The 18,509-nt window shown below is 36.7% G+C and overlaps 1 pseudogene; it reads right to left on the bottom strand.

Annotated features, from left to right (window-relative positions):
* Nucleotides 1–2,686: 2,686 nt before the first annotated feature.
* LOC132486797 (NADH-ubiquinone oxidoreductase chain 5-like) overlaps nucleotides 2,687–18,509 on the bottom strand; it is a 53,396-nt pseudogene continuing 37,573 nt past the window's right edge.

Consider the following 18,509-nt stretch of genomic DNA (forward strand, 5'->3'; position numbering starts at 1 on the left):
GCCATGGCTCATGGGCTCAGCCACTCCGTGGCATGTGGGATCCTCCCAGACCGGGGCACGAACCCATGTCCCCCACATCGGCAGGCAGACTCTCAACCACTGCGCCACCAGGGAAGCCCAGGAGCTTGTTTTCAATGAGACTAGTTATTGGTATTAATACTAGAATTAAAAGAAAGTATAGGATAGATGCAAGCTGTCCGACAGCCATATACAGGTACTCCACAGGTTGTCCTCTGATTCATGTTAGTGTCAGTAAGTCTGCCACTAGTACTCAGAACAAGAATTGACTGAAGGGTTGAAATATTATGCTTCATTGTTTAGATGTATGGAGTATTGGAATGAATGCCAGGATTAGGATCAAGAGTGGCAGAGCTAAGATTCCTCCAGTTTGTTGGGGATTGATCATAGGATTGCATATGTGAATAGAAAGTATCATTCTGTGGCCATCATCAAAAAATCTAGAAACAGTAAATGCTGGAGAGGGTGTGGAGAAAAGGGAACACTCTTGCACTGCTGGTGGGAATGTGAATTGGTACAGCCACTATGGAGAACAGTATGGAGGTTCCTTAAAAAACTACAAATAGAACTACCATATGACTCAGCAATCCCACTACTGGGCATATACCCTGAGAAAACCATAATTCAAAAAGAGTCATGTACCAAAATGTTCATTGCAGCTCTATTTACAATAGCCCGGAGATGGAAACAACCTAAGTGTCCATCATCCAATGAATGGATAAAGAAGATGTGGCACATATATACAATGGAATATTATTCAGCCATAAAAAGAAACGAAATTGAGCTATTTGTAATGAGGTAGATAGACCTAGAGTCTGTCATACAGAGTGAAGTAAGTCAGAAAGAGAAAGACAAATACCGTATGCTAACACATATATATGGAATTTAAGAAAAAAATGTCATGAAGAACCTAGGGGTAAAACAGGAATAAAGACACAGACCTACTTGAGAATGGACTTGAGGATATTGGGGGGGGGAAGGGTAAGCTGTGACAAAGCGAGAGAGAGGCATGGACATATATACACTACCAAACGTAAGGTAGATAGCTAGTGGGAAGCAGACGCATAGCACAGGGAGATCAGCTCGGTGCTTTGGGACCGACTGGAGGGGTGGGATAGGGAGGGTGGGAGGGAGGGAGATGCAAGAGGGAAGGGATATGGGAACAGATGTATATGTATAACTGATTCACTTTGTTATAAAGCAGAAACTAATACACCATTGTGAAGCAATTATACTCCGATAAAGTTGTAAAAAAAAAAAAAAGAAAGTATCATTCTGGTTTGATGTGTGGTGGCATGCTGAGTGCGTTTGCTGGGGTGTAGTTGTCGGGATCTCCTAACAGGTCGGGTGAGAAGAGAGCTAGTACCAACAAGGCTAAGATTAATAGTAAAGCGCCCAAAATGTCTTTAACTGTGTAATAGGGGTGGAATGGGATTTTGTCTGTATCGGATGGAATTCCTGTGGGGTTGTTAGATCCTGTTTCGTGGAGGAATAGGTGGTCGGCCGCTAGTGCTGTGATGATGAAAGGGAGAATGAAGTGGAAGGCAAAGAATCGTGTTAGTGTTGCTTTATTTACGGAAAAACCACCTCAGATTCATTCGACAAGGGTGGTGCCGATATATGGGATTGCTGAGAGTAGGTTTGTGATAAGAGTTGCACCCCAGAATGATATCTGTCCTCAGGGTAGGACATAGCCTATAAATGCAGTGGCTATGACTGTAAGTAGCAGGATAATTCCAATGTTTCATGCTTCCTGAAAGGTGTAGGATCCATAGTACAAGCCACATCCTACGTGGGCATAAAGGCAAATAAAAAACATGGAAGCTGTTTGCATGTATGTACCGGATGATTCAGCCATAGTTGATGTCTCGGCAGATGTGTGTTACTGATGAGAAGGCAGTTGTTGTGTCTGGTGTGTAGTGTATTGCCAAGAATAGGCCTGTTAGGATTTGTAGGAGTAGGCAGATGCCTAGCAGGGGGCCAAAGTTTCATCATGTGAGATATTTGATGGGGCGGGGAGGCCAATAAATGTGTTGTTGAGAATTCTTATTATCGGGTGGGATTTTCGGGTGTTGGTCATTGGTGTTCTTGTAGTTGAATGACGATGATTTTTCATGTCATTGGTTATGGTTGAAGTCCATGTGGGAATAATGATGACATACATTGTATTTATTTTGAGCATTATATTTGTGATTAGTTTTGTGGGGGTTTCTTCAAAACCTTCTCCTATTTATGGGGGTCTAGGGTTGATTGTGGGTGGTGGTGTTGGGTGTGGGATTGTCTTAAATTTTGGTGGTTCATTTTTAGGTTTAATGGTATTTCTGATTTATTTAGGGGGAATATTGGTCATGTTTGGTTATACAATGGCTATTGGCCATTGGCCACAGAACAATACCCTGAGGTTTGGGTTTCTAACAAGGTTGTGCTAGGAGCATTTCTTTTAGGGTTAGTAGTAGAGTTTTTAATAGTACTTTATATTTTGAAGGATGAGGATGCAGAGACTGTGTTTGAGTTTAATGGGCTGGGAGACTGAGTTACTTATGATACTGGTGATTCTGGGTTTTTCAGTGAAGAGGCTATGGGAATTGTGGCGTTATATAGTTATGGTACTTGGTTGGTGATTGTTACGGGTGGTCATTATTTACTGGTGTTGTGGTTATTATGGAGATTACTCGGGGTAATTAAATAGCAGCATGCTGAGGGTAATAGAAATAAGGAATGATTAGAAGCAGAGCTTGATAACGCCTTTAAAAAATTTTTTTTACATCTTTATGGAGTATAATTGCTTTACAATGGTGTGTTAGTTTCTGCTTTATAACAAAGTGAATCAGTTATACATATACATATATCCCCATATCTCTTCCCTCTTGCATCTCCCTCCCTCCCACCCTCCCTATCCCACCCCTCTAGGTGGTCACCAAGCATGGAGATAAGGCCTTTTTGATTTGAGACTAATGTGGAATATTCTAGATGAATGAAGGCTGTAGTCTTTGGTAGGATGGTTTCTAGTCAGATTAAGTCTAGTAAGGAGGTTGCTAATTTTTGGCTTATTAAAAGATTTAGATGGGGAGGTAGGCAGTGTATGATGGTGGGGAAGTATCCTAAAACAGTGGAGAACTTAGAGGAGTCTGAGGGGTATATATATTTTAAGTTTTGTTTGTTAAGGTTGATTTCGAATGCTAGTACAAAGCCCAAGGTTGTTACTACAAGGGCAGTCAATTTTAAATGTAGGGGTAGGGTTATTAGGGGGATGGTTGTTGGAGGAATGCTGTTGGAGATGATGAAGCCAGCAAAAATACTTCCGATTAATAGGCGCTTGATGGAATTGATTAAGAGGGGGTTGTTTTCATTAACAGGCACAGAAGGAGAGAAGCGAGGCTGTCCTAGTAGTGCAAAGAAGATAATGTGAGTGCTATAGATAGCTGTGAGGGAGGTAGCGGTTAGAGTTATTAATAGGGCTCAGGCGTTGGTATAAAACGTAGTGGCAGTTTCAATAATCAGGTCTTTAGAGTAAACTCCGGTGAGAAATGGTATTCCTGTTAGTGCTAGGCATCCAATGATAAGGGCTGTTGCAGTGAATGGCAAGGTCTTGAATAACCCTCTTAGTTTTCGAATGTCCTGCTCGTTGTCTAGGTTGTGAATGATAGACCCAGAGCATAGAAATAATATGGCTTTAAAGAAAGCATGCATGCAAATGTGTAAAAATGCTGGATGAGGTTGGTTGAGGTCAATCGTTACTATTATTAAACCTAGTTGGCTGGAGGTAGAGAAGGCAATAATTTTTTCAATAACGTTTTGAGTGAGGGCACAGATAGCTGTAAAGAAGGCGGTAAGGGCTCCGAGGCAGAGCATTATTGTTTGAATGAGTTTGTTGCTTTCTATTAAAGGGTAAAATCGGATAAGCAGAAAAACTCCTGCTACAACCATTGTGCTTGAGTGGAGTAGGGCCGAGACTGGGGTAAGGCCTTCTACTGCTGAAGGGAGTCAGGGGTGAAGTCCGAATTGGGCTGATTTTCCGGCTGTGGTTAGTACAAGTCCTATGAGGGGTAGGTTTAAAGAGTTCTGGTTGAGCATGAAAATTTGTTGTAGGTCTCATGCGTTTGTGTTAGATAAAAATCATGCCACTGATACGATGAATCCGACATCTCCGATGCGGTTATATAAAATTGCTTGAAGAGCAGCTGTGTTTGCGTCTGCTTGCCCATACCATCATCCGATAAGCAGGAAAGATATGATTCCTACTCCTTCTCATCCAATAAAAAGTTGGAAGAGGTTGTTGGCTGTAACAAGGATTAGTATAGTGATAAGGAAGAGGAGTAAATACTTGAAGAATTGGTTGATATAAGGGTCGGAGTGTATATATCATATTGAGAATTCTATAATAAACCATGTGACTCTGGGCTAGGGTCATCTTTGTCACCATGTGACCACCTGCCCCGAGACTATAAAATGTGGAGAGACACCCTCAAGCCCCTGAGAGATGATCAGTTGCAAATATTAATCGTAATCAATACTAGGTATATTAACTTTGTTTATGGTGTATTTTGTGATGTAGCATATTTTAAAAAAAACATATAGTCAAATATATCTTTTTTTCCATAGCTTCTAGGTTTTTTGACATGGCTAAAATTCTTCCTAACCAAGAGGATATTCCTCTAATCTCTTAAATTTTATTACAAAATGTTTAATTTTTACATTTATGTTGTGTTTCATCTAAAATTTATTTTTGAATAGTATGGGGTAATAATCTATTTTCTCCTATTTAGAATGACAGTTGGGTCAACACATTTGATAAATCAGCCATTATGTTCCCACAAAATTAAAATATACCAGTGCCAAATATAAAATTTCAATTATGTATACACTGGAATCTATTTTTCTCCACTTGGTTTCACTCTTGGATTTTCTATTCTTATACTGAAAATAATTTTTTAAAAATTCTGATGACTTTATATTGTTTCATTATCTTACAAGGCCAGTCTTCTATTTTTCTTTGTTGTAATTATTTTGGCTATTCAAAAGATTTTAATTTTCAAATAGAATTCGAGATCATTCTACACAACTAAAAACTGATTGTTGTGATCTCATTGGAAATTACATTAAATTTATAATATAATTCAGAGAGAACTGACAATTTCATCACATTAATCTTTCTGTCAAAAGCATGACATCTCATTCAACTATTCAGATCATTTCTTACATTATTAAGATTGTTTATATAGTTATATAGTTTCCTATATATAGTGTAATACTTGGTTCCTTAGTCATTGTTTGCTTTTTTGTCATTTCATTGTTACCATGGTTTTCTACTTCCATATTTTGCTAATTTATTCAAATGCTACAAATTGCTTTTTAAAATTTTTCCTTTGGGGACTTCTGCTTCCCACTATGATAGATTAGCTTGTATTAGACCAACTTGCCCCTTCAAGAATAAGTATAAAATTTGTAAGAAAAACCAAAATCAGCTCTTGGAAAAGTAATAGAGTATAATTAAGAAAACCACAGTTTTACAGGGCAAAGATCCTAGAGAGAAGACAAAAGCATTGATGAGTCTAATATTTTCTACCACTTTTCTTTCAAGGTATATGTTGATTAATAACAGTAGGAAATGTAGTAAACAAGCATAAATAAGCTCAGAACTTATGGTGGCCTCTTGGAACCAGGGGGGCAAATAATTGTGATTCAAGCCTACAAAGTGATCTAATATCTGGAGGAGAAAGACCCTGTAGAAAAGGGAGCTATAGAAAAATGAGCTTAACATTCTGTTATGCTTTCCTCCTTGAAGCCTTATTCATTTCTTCAAGTCATGGGACAAAGGCTAAGAAATTAAAGGAACACATATTTATAGTCTAAACTGGAGATCAGAATCTATGACCCACAGGTTCAATTCAGCCCAATATCTGTTTTTATAAATAAAGTTTTATTGGAACAAAGACATATTCATTTGTTTATGTTTCTCTAATGGATGCTTTTGTGGCTCAGTAGTAGAACTGAGTAGTTATGATAGAGACTGTATGTTCTGAAAAGCCTAAAATATTTACTATTTTGCTGTTCACTTTAAATGTTTGCTGATCCCTGGTCTCATCCAAACAGTTTTAATTACAAGGGGGATTTTCTTGATACTAATGCTAGGAAAACAAGGGTAAGAATAAACAAGGATTACCCTAAACAAAAGCTAATAAGAAACTGGCTAAACTTCATAAAGACTAAAATAGTTTATCCTTACTTGGACCAGGAAAAGTTGCCCTTACTTCTAGCACATTCTAGAAGTAAAGAAAATAGATCAAAGAGGAAAATAGGATCTTGCAGAGCCCTCCACAATTTTTCAAACACACCACTGGCATTAAATAAATAATTTCCAGGACTGTCAGGAGATGGGGTAAAAATGACAGAAATTCAAGAGGTTAAAAAAAAGTCCATATAAGACAAACCCACAGCAAACATCATTTTCAATGGTGAAAAACTGAAAGCATTCCCTCTAAGATCAGGAACAAGACAAGACTCTCTCCCCTTTTACTCAACATCAATAGTTTTGGAAGTCTTAGCCATGGCAATCAGAGAAGAAAAAGAAATAAAAGGAATCCAAATTGGAAAAGAAGTAAAACTGTCACTGTTTGCAGGTGACATGATACCATACATAGAAAATCCTAAAGCTGATATGAGAAAACTACTAGAGCTCATCAATGACTTTAGTAAAGTTGCAGGATACAAAATTAATAAATAGAAATCTCCTGCATTCCTATACACTAACAACAAAATATCAGAAAGAAAAATTAAGGAAACAATTCCATTTACCACTGCATCCAAAAGAATAAAACCCCTAGGAATAAACTTACCTAAGGAGACAAAAGGCCTATACTCACAAAACTATAAAACACTGATGAAAGAAATCATAGATGACACAAACAGATGGAGAGATATACCATGATTTTGGACTGGAAGAGTCAATATTGTTAAAATGACTATATTACCCAAAGTAATCTATAGATTCAGTGCAATCCCTATCAAATTATCAATAGCATTTTTCACAGAATTAGAACAAAACATTTTACAATTTGTATGGAAACACAAAGACCCCGAAAAGCCAAAGCAATCTTGAGAAAGAAAAACAGAACTGGAGGAATCAAGTTCCCTGACTTCAGACTATACTACAAAGCTACAGTAATCAAAATAATATAGTACTGATACAAAAACAGGATAGAAACAAGATAGAAAGTCCAGACATAAACCCACACATCTATGGTCACCTAATCTATGACAAAGGAGGCAAGAATATACAATGGAGAAGTGACAGTCTCTTCAGTAAGTGGTGCTGGAAAAACTGGACAGCTACATGTAAAAGAATGAAATTAGAACACTCTCTAACACCATACACAAAAATAAACTCAAAAGGCACTAAAGACCTAGAAGTAAAACTGAATACTATAAAACTCTTAGAGGAAAACATAGGCAGAACACTCTCTGACATATTTCACAGTATCACAGTAAGATCTTTTTTGATCCACCTCCTAGAGTAATGAAAAAAACAAAAATAAACAAATGGGGCCTAATTAAATGTAAAAGCTTTTGCATAGCAAAGAAAACCATAAACAAAATGAAAAGACAACCCACAGAATGGAAGAAAATATTTGCAAACAAAGTGACCAACAGAGATTAATCTCCAAAATATACAAACAGCTCATGAAGCTCAAAATCAAACAAACAACCCAATCAAAAAATGGGCAGAATATCTAAATAGACATTTCTCCAAAGAAGACATACAGGTGGCTAATAGGCACATGAAAAGTGCTCAATATCACTAATTATCAGAGCAATGCAAATCAAAACTACAGTGACATATCACCTCACACTGGTCAGAATGTCCATCATCAAAAAATCTACAAACAATAAATGCTGGAGAGGGTGTGGAGAAAAGGGAACCCTTTTGCACTGTTGGTGGGAATGTAAATTGGTACAGCCACTATGGAGAACAGTATGGAGGTTCTTTTAAAAATTAAAAAGAGAGCTACTATATGATTCAGGAATCCCACTCCTGGGCATATATCTGGAGAAAACCATAATTTGAAAAAATATATGTACACCAATGTTCATTGCAGCACTATTTACAATAGCTGGGACATGGAAGCAACCTAAATGTCCATCGATGGAAGAATGGATAAAGAAGATGTGGTACATATATATAATGGAATATTACTCAGCCATAAAAAATAACAAAATAATGCCATTTGCAGTGATGTGGATGGACTTAGAGACTGTCATACTGAGTGAAGTAAGTCACACAAATATCATATGATATTGCTTATATGTGGAATCTAAAAATATGGTACAAGTGAACCTATTTACAAAAGAGAAATAGAGTCACAGATGTAGAAAACAAACTTATGGTTACCAAGGAGGAAAGGTGGGTAGGGATAAATTGGGAGATTGGGATTGACATATACAAACTACTACATATAAAATAGATAACTAATAAGGACCTACTGTATAAACTCTACTCAATACTCTGTAACGACCAATATGGGAATAGACTCTAAAAAAGAGTGGATATATGTATAACTGATTCATATTGCTGTACAGCAGAAACTAACACAACATTGTAAATCAACTATACTCCAATAAAAATTAATTTAAAAAATAATAATAAATTAAAAGAAGAAAAGAGAGAAAATACAGAAATTTGTACCAAAAAACTAGAATCTATAAAAAAAGAAAATTGGAGAGATTCTAAATTTGAGAACTGCAATACCTGAAATTAAACATTTAAAATGGGATTAAGTGACTTCCCTGGCAGTCCAGTGGTTAGGACTCTGCACCTTCACTGCCGTTGCCCCGGGTTCTATCCCTGGTAAAGGAACTAAAATCCTGCAAACTGCGAGGTGCGGCCACAAAAATACGGGGTTAAAAGCAGAATAACAAACAGAAGAGAAGACCAGTGAAGCTGAAGTTGGTATAAAAATAAATATCCAGGAAAATACAGAAAAGAACAAAAGAGCTAATGGCCTGTCATTCATATAATTGGATTTGCATTAGAGGAGGAGAGGAATAACAGGGCAGAACAATAACTAAAAAAATATTGGCTGTGGAACTTTTCAAATCTGATCAAAATCACAAATTTAAAATTCCTTTTTAAATTGAAATTTTGCTTTAAATTAAAACTGTTGTTTTTGCTTAAAATATCTTCCTCCTAAGAGCAGTCTTCTTTGATTAAGTTGTCTCTTTTTGTCTGTTCTATCTGCTGGGGCTCCTTAGCAACTGCAAAATTTTCTCTTGCCTGCTCATAAAGACTTAGTCCAAATACTGGAGTGAGGTGACAGCGACCTGGGGAGTGGTGCAAAGCACTTTATTCCTGGTCTAAGAAGAGGCAACAATCAAATTGTCAGTTCCCTGCCACTCTAATTTTCAGTAGTACAGAGAACTCAGCATGCTAGGGTTGCTGTCTCACAGCACCTCCAGTGCAGAGGGACCAGCCAGTCTTCTTTGAAGCACTCCTGAAGGAAATATACAGCTTCTCCCCTTGTGGGGAATAGGATTCATGGTTATCTTCAGGTCAGGTTCTATCTGGAATCCATCTGGTCCTTTAGATCTTTACCCTAAACTCCCCTCCACTTTTCCCAAAGTGATATCAACTCCCGGGGGAAAATAGCCATACTCTCTCCTCTAGGACTCCCGTTAAGCCTGAGGCCTTGCTACCAGCCTCTAAGCCTCAGTTTAACTTGTGTATAGCATGGAAGAGATATAGCTGTTGGGTGGAAATTAGGATAATGACAGCAGGGCAGAAGTGCTCAAGCTGCCATCTCTTCCTATTTTTGTAATCTTGCCTCTTTCAAAACGTATTTAAATAATACCATTTCTTCAAAAAGACCTATTATTTCAGAAAATTCTTTTAAACAACTCTCTCTCTGAAGGAAATTTCATGCAACTGAAATAAAAGCCCAAAATATTCTCTTATTCTTACATGGAAGTAAACCAAACAGATCATTAGTGGAAACATCACTGTAATAACTTTTCTTTTCATACACCAAATAGTTTTGCGCAGAACATAATTTTACTAATAGTATCTCCTTTTATGTGTACTCCATAAAATCTATTGTAGAATCCACTCCAAAATAATTATGTGTTTATACATTTTAATTTCAATAGAAAGTTATAAAAATAGAATCATTTCTTCTGTTTAGGCATATATTTGTTGGTAGATTTTTCTCATTTAAAAAAAATTCCCCATGAGAAGATAAAACATGATGGCTATGAATTTCTGAGCCAACTGAGTCAGAGAGGTATAACATTTAACATTGCATGGAAGATTTTACAGAGATATGTTCAATATTCTCTAAATTTAAAAAGCTTTTTTCCCCCAATGATTATATCATAAATAGAAATAAATGAATTATTAAACCCTCAGAAGTCAAGAATTTTCCAAGTTCTAAATATAGTGAATTAATAGGATGCAATTTCTTTTCTTGTTTTCTGGATTTCAAATGACAGTGCACCAGCAGCAAACAAAAGCTGAACCAAATTAACACTGAAAAACGAAGAAAAATGAAGCTGGCATCTTAGCCCAGAGGATCTTGCCAAAGGAAAGTAGTTTCTTTCTCCATTCCTAAACTCATTCCATTTTCAGAGAATGAAATGGACTTCTTATTCCACACTAGTAAAAAGGAGACTGAATTTAAGAAATTCAAACGCTTGTGAGGAGACATGTTAAATATAAGCATCCATATTTACATAATAAATGTCATAAGTAGACCTCAGAGTACTACGATTAAAAGCTGTTATTCCTTTAGTTTATCAATACAAAATTTATACGCAGGCTTCCCTGGTGGCGCAGTGGTTGAGAGTCCACCTGCCGATGCAGGAGACACGGGTTCGTGCCCCGGTCCAGGAAGATCCCACATACCGTGAAGCAGCTGGGCCCGTGAGCCATGGCCGCTGAGCCTGCACGTCCAGAGCCAGTGCTCCACAACGGGAGAGGCCACAACAGTGAGACGCCCGTGTACGGCAAAAAAAAAAAATGTATATGCAATGTGGCAGGTGATTTTCTGAGACAAACCCACATTTATGGGCAGTACTGTTAGTGGGAGTCCCAATATAGCTTATCCATGATTACTCAGCCATGAGGATGCACCTCACACACTTCCCACCACCCACTGAATTATGACCAGTTTCAATATTAAAAGGACCTCTGAGAGATACTTCAATAACCTAATTATACAGATGAAGGAATGGAGGACCAAAGAGATTAAACAACATCTAGTCACCATATAGTAGAGTTGGAGGAGATCCCAGGTTTCTAGATTTCTACTGACACAGATTTTTATGCCCATTTAGTAATCAGATACCAACTAATTCAATAGAAATGAAATGTAGAAACAGTTGGAATTTTCTCATGTCTGAAATATCTCTATCTCTACCTCTATATCTATATATAAACTCACTCACTTTTAAGATATTCAGAGAAGACAATTATCCAACAAATCAGCTGAAGGAGAAAGAGGGAAAAGCACCAGTGTGAACTTCTGGGGTATTTGAGAAAGGAGAAATTTGCTGGGTGAAAATAATGAATTTGGTCTCTGACATGTTAGGTATTAGGTGTCAACAAAAGAGCATTTAGTTGAGTGCACTGTAAGGAAGAAAAACAAATACACCTCAAGGTGTTAAAAGCAATGGATTTAACATGGCACAAGGTCTTTTGAAAGAGTTAACTCATTCCTCTACACAATATAAAATGAAAGCTGGAAACTTGTGAATAAACTCAAAAGTAGTGACAGTATTATGGCACTGATGGATGAAATGTAAGGTGGTTCTTAGGTGAGCATAAGTTGCTATTCATTAAGAAAAATGTATTTTTAAAAGTCGATTAAAGAAAATTTGTTATAAACAATCAACACACTAATACAATTTGAGTTTTATTAAATTCTAAATGGGATTCAACTTTGTAAGGGACCTTAACATATGCAGTGACAAAGCAGACAATTATAAAAGAGATTATAAGCCATAAACTGGAATTTCCACAACTATTATGAAACACAGAAAGCAATTTTCCTATTAAATGACAGTAGATAGAGCTCTGAAAAGAAGTCTCTAAACAATTTATGATTTAAAAGCATTTGTCTTTCAGAAAACATGGTGAGTTAATTTTCTCATTTATGGGCAAAGAATGTTAAAATAGGGATGACATAATAACTTAATTCTTAGGCCATATAAATTCTTTAGCTTGAAATTTTATTTCCTTTGACCTAACATGATTTTAATTGATTTAAAACAAATAGATTTCAGTGACATTTAGTAATTGATTAATTTTTTAAGTTAATGTACAAATCTGCAAGTGATTATTTAAAAACTTTTTTTAATTACTATTATAGATTCTGTGAAAAATAAAGAGAAGTATTAGATACTATCCTTCCCCTTGTGAACTTTACATTCTTATTGGGAAGACAGGATTTACCAAATCAGTAGTACATATTTACTATATTTATTAAGTCACTGAAAGAGTTCCTAAGTAATGGACAAAATTGAAAAAAATAATCTAGGACCAGATTATTTAAAAATCACACAAATCAGACAGGAATTTAAATTTAATATGATAGACAACATAAAGATATTAGAGGATTTTTAGTAGAGAATTGAAATATTTTTTTCCTGTTATTGTCAAGATAAAATTAGTTTGGGGAAGAGTAAGCTAGTAGTAACATGCAGAAAGAATTTAAAAAGGGAATAAATAGAGGTAAGGAGACTGTTAAGAAGCTGTTATTATGATCTAGTAACAAAAAAAAAAATAGTTCCTAATGAATGTTCTGGTTGTAAGAGTTAAGATTTGTATGTTAGTGATTTGTGATGATATAATTTACTGCTATATGAATTATAATATAATTTCATACATGTGAGATGGAGAATCAGTAGTCAAAGGTGACTAAAATTTTTTGCCTGGAGTATAATCTACAAAAATATTGAATCACTATGTTGCACACCTGAAGCTAATATAATATTGTCATCAAATACTCTTCAATAAATTTTTTTTTTTGCCTGAAATACTGAAAGGATAGTGCCAAATGGACTTGGAAATTAAGAAGGAATATCTATGTTAATGAAAGCAATTTTAGGTTAAGACTATGAGGAAAAGGCTAATACTAACTATTACGGCATGAAGCAAAGATCACCTAATGTGAGGCATTTGGATGAATAAATTAGCAACTTGAGACACTTGTTTGCCTCTTCCCAGAGAAGGAAATCCTGCTGAGCATCCATTTACCATCACAGCAAGAAAATCAAGAACATGAAGAATGACAGACTACAGGTATAAGAATTTTACGTGGCTTGCATCTCACAAGGTACACCAGATAAGAAGTAAACGTGGAGCCACAATAAACATCACATATAGTATCATTTTCACTCCATTACTGCACATTTTATAAGAACTCCAAAAATGTCTATCAATCTCCTCCCAGTTCTGAAAGTTGCTACAGGGTCTTTTACTTGTGCTCCAAAATCTAGTCCTCTTAAGTGTGATTCATATGACAGCTATCATTTTCCCTATTTACTTCTAGTTTTCAAAATTATCAAGTCCTATGAAGTGAATCACTGAAATTCTTGCCAGTCTCTGTTGAAGGGGCTATTTTTGCTAATAGGTCTGCAAGTATTGAGAGCACTGCTACTTCTGTCAATGACTGTGTCAAGACTGCTAATAAGTAAGGTCTGAAAACTAGCACCAAAGGAGATGGACCTGGCTCCTGTTGTTTCTGAGGTTGTTGGCACCAACACCACTCATGCCTTGTCCTCTCTGTGTACCCTCCAGTTAGAATAACTTCCTTTTTTATTTTTGCTTTCTTATTTTTACTAGTATATGAATTATAAACCCACAGATACAAGACTGCGGAGGAATCTCACTGTTTCACCTTTAAATAAATTTCTCGTAGGTTGGAAACACAACCTTAGACCACATAGGTGGGCTTTAGCACTGTTCCTTCAAAGTTTCATAGGCTAAATTTATGGTAAAACTAGATTATTCAAGCAGAAATAATGGAGCATAAATAAGAGAGATCAGAACTGGAGATGTAAATTCTAGAGTGAAAAACTGCTGCTCTTTCCAAAGAATTGCATATGAAACTGGGGTGGAGGATGTTTCAAGAAATGAAGTCTGGAGAAAATGGCAGCAGCAATAGCTGGAATGAGGGCCCAGTTGAGCTGTCAGGCATTTGGGAAATTGCCAGAGGTATACAACATGGTAAACATCAAATAGTACCAATAAGCCAAATCCTAGAAATAAAGGAAAAAACTAGACATTCTGGAGGAGGAAATCTTTTCCCAATTACAAAAAATCTTTTCTTCCAACCATGTAATTTCATCCCCAGCTACTAGTAATATTCTAAATCTCTAGTAAAAGTGTATCCTGATAATAGGGAGGGAAGTAAGGTATAGAAAATACAAACTGGACAGAGTGATTGCTAGAGCATGATAGAGAAAATATTTTAACGGTGAGAGAGATTGATGGAACAGGGCTGGTTTTAAAACAAGAAGTCCATGTAATTTTGTTTTATAAGCAATGAGTTTAGACATGACTGAAGAATTAATAATTTTAATGTGCTTTGTTGAGCCTAATATATATCTCACTCAATCTTTATTACCAATACTCTATGACACAATTCCAGAAGAAATGATATTCCAGTCAGAATCATGGTCAACGATAAGCATAAAGAATGAGGTATGGCTGCTCTTAAGTGTTCACATTCAAAAGCTATCCTATGTCATTCAGGTAAAAGCAGAAGAATAATTTGTTCCTGCTTATAGGAGCTTTCCAAAAGTCTCTGATGATTCCTAATCCCATGCCATTATCAATTAAGGTAATAACATTATGAGTTCTAAGAACTCCTAATGTCATAACTGCAAAAGGGAAAAAGCTCAGAAAATAAAGGAAAAGTTTAAATCCACAAGTTCAAATATTTGAACTGATAGGGGATAAAAATCCTAATTCTAGAAATTTCAGATTGATTAATGTCAAATCAAAATTGTTTCAACGGTGCCCACGAGCGGTTGGAACAGATCTGCGCTGCCACTGGGGATGTGTAATCCACTTCCTGGGTGCCAAGGGGCTGCTAGGCTGGGGCCAAGGCAGGCAGAAGCCCTCAGAGAATGCAGCGCAGAGTTGCTTCTGCCAGATAGCACCACTGGAGACAAAACTGAGAACTGGGAAGAAGTACAGAGATTTCATATGAGAAAATCTTTGGATTTTCAAGACATACCACACATTACATCATCATCATCATCACAGTCAACATGGTTATTATTTACTGTGGATGAATCCAGTGAAGTATAAAAGAAAAGATACCCAAGATCCTCAGTGGAGAGTCTTTCAGTCAAGAGCAGGAAAGAACATCTGCCAGTTTAGCAGTAGCATGATTTCATATCACTTTCATGGCATGTGGCTGACAGGGTCTTGGTGGTCTGGCCGGGTGTCAGGCCTGAGCCTCTGAGGTGGGAGGGCCAAGTTCAGGACACTGGTCCACCAGAGACCTCCCGGCCCCACGTGAAATCAATAGGCAAGAGCACACACAGAAATCTCAGTTTCAATGCTAAGACTCAGCTCCACTCAATGACCAGCAAGCTCCAATGGTGGATACCCCATGCCAAACAACTAGCAAAATAGGAACACAGCCCCACCTTTTAGGCAGAGAGGCTGCCTAAAATCATAGTAAGTATACAGATACCCAAAAACTCACTACCGGATGGGGTACAGCCCACCAGAAAGACAAGATCCAGCCTCATCCACCAGGATACGGGCACCAGTCCCCTCCAACAGGAGCCCACACAACCGACTGAACCAACCTTAGCCACTGGGGGCAGACACCAACAACAACGGGAGCCACAAACCTGCAGCCTGCAAAAAGGAGACCCCAAACAAAGTAAGTTAAGCAAAATGAGAAGACAAAGAAATACACAGCAGATGAAGGAGCAAGGTAAAAATCCACCAGAAGGAAAAAAAAAAAATGAAGAGGAAATAGACAGTCTACCTGAAAAAGAATTCAGAGTAATGATAGTAAACATGATCCAAAATCATGGAAATAGAATGGGGAAAATACAAGAAACGTTTAACAAGAACCTAGAAGAACTAAAGAGCAAACAAACAATAATGAACAACACAATAAATGAAATTTAAAATTCTCTAGAAGGAATCAATAGCAGAATAACTGAGGCAGAAGAATGGATAAGTGACCTGGAAGATAAAATTGTGGAAATAACCACCACAGAGCAGCATAAAGAAAAAGAATGAAAAGATCTGAGGACAGTCTCTGAGACCTCTGGGACAAGATTAAATGCACCAACTTTCAAATTATAGGGGTCTCAGAAGAAGAGAAAAAGAAAGGGACTGAGAAAATATTTGAAGAAATTATAGTTAAAAACTTCCCTAACATGAGAAAGGAAATAGTCAATCCAGGAAGTGCAGAGAGTCCCATACAGGAAAAACCCAAGGAGAAAACATGCCAAGACACATATTAATCAAACTAACAAAAATTAAACACAAAGAAAAAATATTGAAAGCAGCAAGGGAAAGGCAACAAATAACATACAAAGGAAGCCACATAAGGTTAACAGCTGATCTTTCAGCAGAAACTCTGCAAGCCAGAAGGGAGTGGCAGGACATACTTAAAGTGATGAAAGGGAAAAACCTACAACCAAGATTATTCTACCCAGCAAGGATCTCATTCAGATTCAAGGGAGAAATTAAAACCTTTACAGACAAGCAAAAGCTAAGAGAATTCAGCACCACCAAACCAGCTTTACAACAAATGCTAAAGGAACTTCTCCAGGCAGGAAACAAAAGAGAAGGAAAAGACCTACAATAACAAACCCAAAACAATTGAGAAAATGGTAATAGGAACATACATATTGATAATTACCTTAACTGTAAATAGATTAAATGCTCCAACCAAAGGACACAGACTGGCTGAAAGGATACAAAAACAAGACCTGTATATAGGTTATCTACAAGGTACCCACTTCAGACCTAGGAAAACATACAGACTGAGCTGAGGCAATGGAAAAAGATATTCCATGCAAATGGAAACCAAAAGAAAGCTGGAGTAGGAATTCTCATATCAGACAAAATAGACTTAAAGTAAAGACTGTTACAAGAGTAAAGAAGCACACTACATAATGAGCAAGGGATCAATCCAAAAAAAAGATATACCAATTGTAAACATTTATGCACCCAACATAAGAGCACCACAGTACATAAGGAAAATGCTAACAGCCATAAAAGGGGCAATCGACAGTAACACAATCATAGTAGGGGACTTTAACACCCCACTTTCACAAATGGACAGATCTTCCAAAATGAAAATAAATAAGGAAACACAAGCTTTAAATGACACATTAAACAAATGGACTTAATTGATGTTTATAGGACATTCCATCCAAAAACAACAGAATACACTTTCTTCTCAAGTGCTTATGGAATATTCTCCAGGATAGATCATATCTTGGGTCACAAATCAAGCCTTGGTAAATTCTAAAAAATTGAAATCATGCCAAGTATCTTTTCCGACCACAATGCTATAAGACTAGATATCAATTACAGTAAAAAAAACTGTAAAAAATACAAACATATGGAGCCTAAACAATACACTACTAAATAACCAAGAGATCACTGAAGAAATCAAAGGGGAAATCAAAAAATACCAAGGAACAAATGACAATGAAAACATCATGATCCAAAACCTATGGGATGCAGCAAAAACAGTTCTAAGAGGGACGTTTATAGCAACACAACTTAACTCAAGAAACAAGAAAAATCTCAAATTAACAACGTAACCTTACAACTTAAGCAATTAAAGAAAGAAGAACAAAAAACCCCCAAAGTTAGCAGAAGGAAAGAAATCATAAAGATCAGATCAGAAATAAATGAAAAAGAAACGATGGAAACAACAGCAAAGGTCACTAAAACTAAAAGCTGGTTCTTTAAGAAGATAAACAAAATTGATAAACCATTAGCCAGACTCATCAAGAAAAAAAGGGAGAAGACTCAAATCAATAGAATTAGAAATGAAAAAGGGGAAGTAACAACTGACACTGCCAAAATACAAAGGATAATGAGAGATTACTACAAGCAGCGACATGCCCATAAAATGGACAACATGGAAGAAATGGACAAATTCTTAGAAAAGCACAACCTTCCAAGACTGAACCAGGAGAAATAGAAAATATAAACAGACCAATCACAAGCACTGAAACTGAAACTGTGATTAAAAATCTTCCAACAAACAAAAGCCCAGGACCAGAGGGATTCACAGGCGAATTCTATCAAACATTTAGAGAAGAGCTAACACCTATCCTTCTCAAACTCATCCAAAATATAGCAGAGGGAGGAACATTCCCAAACTCATTCTATGAGGCCACCATCATCCTGATACAAAACCCGACAAAGATGTCACAAAAAAAGAAAACTACAGGCCAATAACACTGATGAACATAGCTGCAAAAATCCTCAACAAAATACTAGG

The sequence above is a fragment of the Mesoplodon densirostris genome, chromosome 3 (genome assembly GCF_025265405.1).
Source record: "Mesoplodon densirostris isolate mMesDen1 chromosome 3, mMesDen1 primary haplotype, whole genome shotgun sequence".
Classification (NCBI taxonomy): Eukaryota; Metazoa; Chordata; class Mammalia; order Artiodactyla; family Ziphiidae; genus Mesoplodon; species Mesoplodon densirostris.